Source organism: Convolutriloba macropyga, chromosome 7 (assembly GCF_964194025.1).
Source record: "Convolutriloba macropyga chromosome 7, txConMacr16.3, whole genome shotgun sequence".
Lineage (NCBI taxonomy): Eukaryota > Metazoa > Xenacoelomorpha > Acoela > Convolutidae > Convolutriloba > Convolutriloba macropyga.
Window position 1 is genome coordinate 68243725 of NC_134474.1, and position 6548 is coordinate 68250272.

A 6548-nucleotide genomic window follows, 5' to 3' on the forward strand; every position below is an offset into this window, starting at 1 on the left:
CCGTCAATTACGAAAAAACCCCTCCCCAAATAGGGGAGTCGGTCAACTCGATCGGAAAGTCAACTCCTATATACACATATACATTCTGACAGTAGTCAAACGTCAAAATCATCTCAAAAGATAGCTTCTGTGGGAATAAGAAAGGGTGTAGGAGATTACTTGGGTCTTTCCCATTATAGCCCCCCCAGGTTAGTGGTCAGATAACCTATAGCCCCCCCCCCCCCCAATCATGGTAAATATACCATAATGGGGGGGCTATATTTTTATGGGGGGGGCTATAATTTAGTTTAGGGCTATTATATCATAGGGCTATTATATCAAGATTTAGTAGTCGTAGTAGTATGTTAGGCATTGAATCGGTCTGATTCGAGGCTTGGAAGGTCTGATAACCTATAGCCCCCCCCCCCCCAATCATGGTAAATATACCATAATGGGGGGGCTATATTTTTATGGGGGGGGGGGCTATAATTTAGTTTAGGGCTATATATAATAGGGCTATTATATCAAGATTTAGTAGTCGTAGTAGTATGTTAGGCATTGAATCGGTCTGATTCGAGGCTTGGAAGGTGCAAGCAAGGTGCAACAGAAACAAACTGAGGAGGAGCTCCTGAACAATCGAGCTTCATTGCCCCCCGTAATAGCTTTTTTGAGGTATGTGGTTGCTGCTACCAAAGACGTGGCTCAGGTACATTTTAAAAAAAAACTCTTGCAAACTTTATCTTGATTACTTGCAAACCCTAAATGAATTCACTGGCTGCAATTACCGAATTGAGTTTTTAAAACAATGCCTTAACAATGATATAATTCCGGATTTTTTGAGGTTTCGCGCTCCTAAAAATGAAATTTTTTCTGAACAAGCGCTGCACAGTTTTCAATTAAAGCTCCTGAAACAAGAAATAAACCGTGCGGAGAAAGGCCGTAAGTGTTCAAGGAAAAACTTGAGACAGATCGCAGTAATTTTAGGGAGAAAGTGAGACCAAAACTGATGCCATGGCCTGTTGGCAGCATTAGGCGTGAAATGAGGAATCACTCCGCAATTGTTCAAAACCGTCTTAATGGAAAACTTGATAAACTGTCAGAGAGACAGGATAGACCACTGCGGAATGGCTCCCATAGTAATGTTGTGATAATGGATGGCAGTGAACTTCCAAAGTTTGTACTTGACATCCTATCGTTTGGACCTAAACACCCTGTGAGAGACAAGTTTAATGAGGTGCACTTCCTGGCAGACGTAGACAAACATGTACGAGAATAGCGCGAGAATAACACTGAGGATGAGAAGCTTTGTGAAATTGAGGCGTCCGCAAAATGGTATGCAAAAAATGTACGCGAAACCCCAATGGATAGAGGGGTCAAAAAAGTGCATGATTACCTAAAAGCCAATGATTTACTGCCATTTGACAAAGGCAGCGGTTTCCGTGTGATGAAGAAGTCAATGAACAGTGAAAAACTTGATGAGGTGCTGAACTCAGATCAGTTTCAAAAAATCAATGGAGCAAAAGATGATATTGTGATCAAAAATGAAAAACAGATCAATAAAAGCCTGCAACAATTAATGAAGCAAGGGAAAATTAGTGACAAAAATTATCAAAGACTCAGGTCAACAGGTTGACAACCAGCAAGGCTTCATGGCCTGGCAAAGGTACATAAAAAAGATACACCTCTCCGACCTGTTTTTTCGATACCTGGTAGCAGCTACGAAAACTTAAACAGATTTCCGGCACCATTTTCCCTACCGGGCGCAAACATTGAAACCAACGCCCAAGATGCTAGAAAGACCTTAGAGTCTCTCAATATTGAAGGTGACAAGCACACAGTATCTCTTGACGTAAAAAGTTTGTATACCAACGTTCCGGTAGGAGAGGCTATAGAAATTGCTCTAAGAGAACTCTTTTTCAGCAACCTAGCTCCAGATATCCCAAGATCCGCCATGAAAAGTTTGCTAAAGTTTGCGGTGACGAATGCTCATTTCAAATGTAATGGGATTTGGTATGAACAATCAGATGGTCTGGCTATGGGTGCATCACTGGCTGTAATACTAGCAAACGTGTGGATGAAATCGTTTGAGGCATCACTGCAAAAACCAGAGCTCAGTGAAAATTTTTCCAGATCCGACCAAAACAGGAAGTGCAAAGACTCTAACCGGAGAGTGACTTTCCGAGGACGGGGAGTAGAATGTGAGTCATGCAAAAACTGGTTTCATGCAAGATGCCAAAAGATATCGAATGAGGAATACGCCAACATGCAGGATGTTGTTTGGATTTGTTCTCACTGCAGCAACCAACAGACAGTGGGGCGTTATGAGGAGGTGAAATTGTTTAAAAGGTATGTGGATGATGTTATCTGTACGGTTCGTGGTGACCCAGACGAGTTTTTAAAATTTGCAAATATATTACACCACAAAATGCAGTTTACCTTAGAAAAAGATAACATGGAAGGGGATTTGGCTTTTCCTGACATTAACGTAAATGTGAGCAGCAAAAGCATTATCACCTGCCATTGGTATCAAAAAACAACTGACACTGGAATAATACTGAATTTTTGCAGCTGTGCACCGCTTCAGCATAAGAAAAATGTGATTCAAGGGACCGTTCATAGGGTTTTTTAATACAACCTCTAATTAGTTGGCCTTCGATCAGGCTCTTGAAAAGAACAAAACTTGCTGGGCAGAATAACCAATATCCAGAGGAATGGTCTTCAAAAATAGTGAACCAGACTCTAGAAAAGATAATAAGTGGCGGTAAAGACCAAAGCAGAACAACACCAAAAGAGCATCAAAAAAGCAAGACCAGATCTTATGATAAACCAACTATTTTTCTACAATACAGAGGCAACCTTACTCAAAAGTTTGCAAGCAAATTGAAGAAACTATGCGAATTGCAAGTGGTTTTTACAAAGCGGAAATAAGGATTATGCCTCCCCGTCCTGAAATCATCTTTGGATAGTGACCTGAAATCCCACGTGGTATATGGGATTAAATGTAATGGATGCGGATCCATCTATGTTGAGCAACAAGCCGGCATGTTACCACAAGGATAACAGAATATCAAAAAAGAAGGATTCACAGGTGGGTCAACATCTGGTTGAATAACGTGGCGCCACGAAAGACATTGAATGGAAAACTCTGGACGCTTGTCGGACAATAAAAAAACTAATGATTATCGAAGCTAAAAACATCAGCAAGCTGAAGCCGGTACTAAACACAGGCAATGACTATAGGTGGCAGTAAAGTTCAAGTTATAATTTTGACTACATGAGGGCAAAAAAGATGCATCACAAAACCAAATTTGCAAAACGTCCACAAGAGGGATACTTAAGTTTAGGGCAAATTCAGAATAACCCTAAAAATACAAGAACATGGCCAAAATCGAAAAATCGGGAATAGGAATACTTTTAAATAAATTGATAACAGATGTAAATATGAGTTGTAAACAGGCTAAAAATTGTACATAAGGAAAAATTTTTGATTGAATTTTTTAGAATAGTTCCCAGAATTGTTTTAAGTGTGGTCTCAGACAAATGTAAATACTTATTCATTTTATCTTTTAACAATTTTTAAAACAATTTTAACCGGACGATGAACGTAAAGTTCGAAAACGTTTGTTTTAAATATCGGAAGTAATTTTAATTTGACAAAACGACTTCTTTCACATTGGATTTATGGATTTGGTTGCAATGTCCACAATTGTTCATCAAAGTTCACGAACATGAAATTACATCTGAGTAACTCTTGTAAAGTAATTCCAGTAGATCTTAGATGAGTGAGATTTGTTGTGTCTTGACAATGAAAGGGATTTGATTTTTCTTGACATTAACGTAAATTAACGTAAATCCTACATTGACAAAGTTTAACATATCGGTTGAAACAATACATTCTTTTGTGTCCGAATTGGACCTTACTAAATCCAGGGGCTCAAACGGACTTCCTACGGCCTTCAAGAAAACTTCGAGACAAATCTTGGTCGTCCGAAAGAAGCTTTTGAAGGAGATAAAGAAGCATAGAAGGATACCTGACGCATGGAAGACAGCCACTCTGACGCCAATCCACAAGAAGGGAGACAGGCGCTACGTACAAAACTACCATCCAGTGTCCCTACTGGACATAGAAAGAAAAATCCTGGAAAAATGCATATATGTGGCTCTTTACAACCACTTTGCCACTTTCCTGCCAAACACCGGCATGGATTTGTTGAAAATCGATCTATTTTTACAAACAAGATTACTTTCCTAAAAAAGATCCGCGACGCACTCGATAACGATCCAAACTCAGAACTTATTGCGTTCTACACGGACTTCTCGAAAGCCTTCGATAAAGTACCTCATTTCAAGCTATTAAAAAAGGTGGCAAATATTGGGGTAGGAAGATGTCTCCTACAAGTTCTCATGGACTACCTAAGCAACCGGAAACAGTTCGTCAGAGTCGATAACACATGTTTTGGTGTTCGAGACGTTAATAGTGGAGTGCCTCAGGGCTCACTACTTGGCCCGCTCCTGTTTTGCATCTTCATCAACGACTAAGCCGACGCACTGAAGTTCTCAGACCTATTCATCTTCGCAGACGACCTGAAAAACCTCGCGATTGGAAAAAATCATTGGACCATCCAGGAAAACGTAGACAGTATTGCAACGTGGGTCAGATCAAACAAGATGAAGCTGGCACTGGACAAATATTCTCAGATAACATTTCGAGGGAAAAAGCGAAATTTCGATATTGTGGGTGAAGATTTGGCAAATGCAGATACAATAAAGACTTGGGAATGCACATCAAAAATGACCTGAGCTGGAGTAAACATATAGAAGAGCAACTCAGGAAAGCTGACAAAGTATTGTACATCCTCAGACGAAACGTTGCAGTACAAGTTAAACCACTCGTCAAATTTGGGCTTTATAAATCACTAGTCCTTTCCGTTTTCTGTACGGCTTCACCTGCATGAACCCATCACGAAGCGAGCTAAAAAACCCCGAAGGCTTTCTGAAGAAAGCAGTGAAATGGATCACAGGAAACAAGGGAGTGATTTACATCAATCAATTCCGGCTGCTCAACATTCTCCCCTTGCCTATGTTTCTCCAAGTGAACGACGTACTTCTACTTGCGAAAGTCATGCATGAAAGCTCGCACAACATCGAACTACCTGACCTCACCAGCGCCAATGGACGCACAAAGGAAGTCTTTGGGCTACAAAAAACAAGAATGAAAAAAGCTAGAAGCGAATTCACCTTCCGAAACTGCAGACTCGCAAACCGTTTAGAGAAATATGTTGATATCAGTAGACCTTATGGACTCAAGAAGAGACTGATAAACCTAATGTAGGAGTTTGTCAATAAACGATTTTGCGATAAGAACGTCTGTACTTGGCAAACCCTTTGTGACTGCCATTTATGCAGAAATAATTGGACTCTGTTTTAACAACTGACGACTGGGCATAAATCAACCCTGCAGCAAACCCGCTGCGAATCCTCAGCAACAACAACAACAACAACAACAACAACAACAAATGTAGCAAAAGTAATATCACCTGTCATTGGTATCAAAAACTAACCGACACTGGAATACTACTGAAATTTCGCAGCTGTACACCGCTTCAGCATAAGAAAAACCTGATTCAATGGACGGTTCACAGGGTTTTAATGCAACATCTTTTTGGCTGTCCTTTTCGATCGGCCTCTTGAAGAGAACAAAACTTGCTGGTCCAAAAATCAGAAAAATCAGTATCCATACGAATGGTCTTCAAAAATAGTAAACCAGACATTAAAAAAGATAATAAGTGGCGGTAAAGGCCAAATAAGAACAACACCAAAAGATCATCAATAAAGCAAGACCAGATCTTATGATAATTCAACTATTTTTCTACAATACAGAGGCAACCTTACTCAAAAGTTTGCAAGCAAATTGAAGAAACTATGCGAATTGCAAGTGGTTTTTACAACGCGGAAATAAGGATTATGCCTCCCCGCCCTGAAATCATCTTTGGATAGAGACCTGAAATCCCACGTGGTATATGAGATTAAATGTAATGGATGCGGATCCATCTATGTTGAGCAACAAGCCGGCATGTTACCACAAGGATAATAGTGAACAAAAACAAAGGAGAAGCTATATACATCAGCTAGCTGAAGCCGCCACTAAACACGGGATGAAACACGGGGGCGGGAACTCACGCTAAAATAGTAGTTCAAATCAAAATTTTGACTAGATAGGGATATATAGGGCAAAAAAGATTTTTTGCATGACAAAACGAAATTTGCAAAACCCTAAAAATAACCCTAAAAAGACAAGAACATGGCCAAAAATTCGAAAAATCCGGAATAAGAATGTTTTTTAAGGAAATTGATAACAGATGTAAATCCGAGTTGCAAACAGGCTAACTATTGTATATGGAAAAAAATTATCAATTTAATTTTTTAGAATAGTTCCTAGAATTGTTTTAAGGGTTGTCTCAGAAAAATTTAAATTCTTATTCATTATTATCCCTTGACAATTGGTGAACCATTTTTAATTTGCCGATTAACGTAAAGTTCGAAAACGTTTGTTTGAAAGTCGGAAATAA